The 877-nt window shown below is 38.9% G+C and overlaps 1 pseudogene; it reads right to left on the reverse strand.

Moving 5' to 3' along the window:
• Positions 1–438: 438 nt before the first annotated feature.
• The window catches only part of LOC100942543, a 3687-nt pseudogene continuing 3248 nt past the window's right edge, over positions 439–877 (reverse strand).

Raw genomic sequence — 877 nt, forward strand, 5'->3', positions numbered from 1 at the left:
AATTTAGAGAACCAAAGACCTCAATAACTGGAATGACCAGCTGGGGAGTATTCAGCTTTACTTAATGTCAGATGGTCTTAGTTTGGACATAAACCCCATCTGGATACGTTTATGTGTAATCCCCACTATGAATATCAATTATCATCCTGGTATTTCTTAGGCAGGAAAACAGCCCCAGCTCTTCTTCTGGAATCTACTTTATGGTAACGAAATCTTTGGTCCCAGTTTATTTTTTATTTGCCTCTTCTAATTAAAGTCAAGTTAAAATCAGTTGCCACCATGGTGGTTCTGGGGTTAATTGATTTTCTTTTTCCTGTTTGTCTAGTTCTCTTATTTTAAAAAATGGAAAACCAAATGTAATTTTCATTAAACACATACCACTTGATCCTCATGAAGTTTTGTTGCAGAAAGTCCATGAGTGTACAATGATGACATAATTTAATCAGTTTTCACAGTTTCAATAACTACAGCAATTTTCTTGAATTGTCCATAAAAATTCTGAAACTGTGGGATTGTCATTTCAAACGACTTGTTCTTTACTTGGCGTGAATGAGCTGCCACTTTTAGCATCACTGCAACGTAAGGCTGCTTAAGAGATCTACCAGTGTCCGAACTCACAGCCACATCCAGTTTCCACGGAAGATCTATAAGCTGTTTGGTGACCTGAGACTCAGCATCCAACAGTGGCTCAGACCCCTCCACGGCAAACGTCCAGGGCTCACACTGCACATTCAGGCCTAATGGAACTTTTGAAATGCTCTATCCACTTTAAAATGTTAAAAATGCAGCCATTAAGAAAGATGGAGACTTTACGTCCTTCATGTTCACATGGATGGAGCTGGAGAATGTTCTTCTGAGCAAAGTATCACAAGAATGG

The sequence above is a fragment of the Otolemur garnettii genome, unplaced genomic scaffold (genome assembly GCF_000181295.1).
Source record: "Otolemur garnettii isolate 467f Iridium unplaced genomic scaffold, OtoGar3 scaffold00002, whole genome shotgun sequence".
Taxonomy (NCBI): Eukaryota; Metazoa; Chordata; class Mammalia; order Primates; family Galagidae; genus Otolemur; species Otolemur garnettii.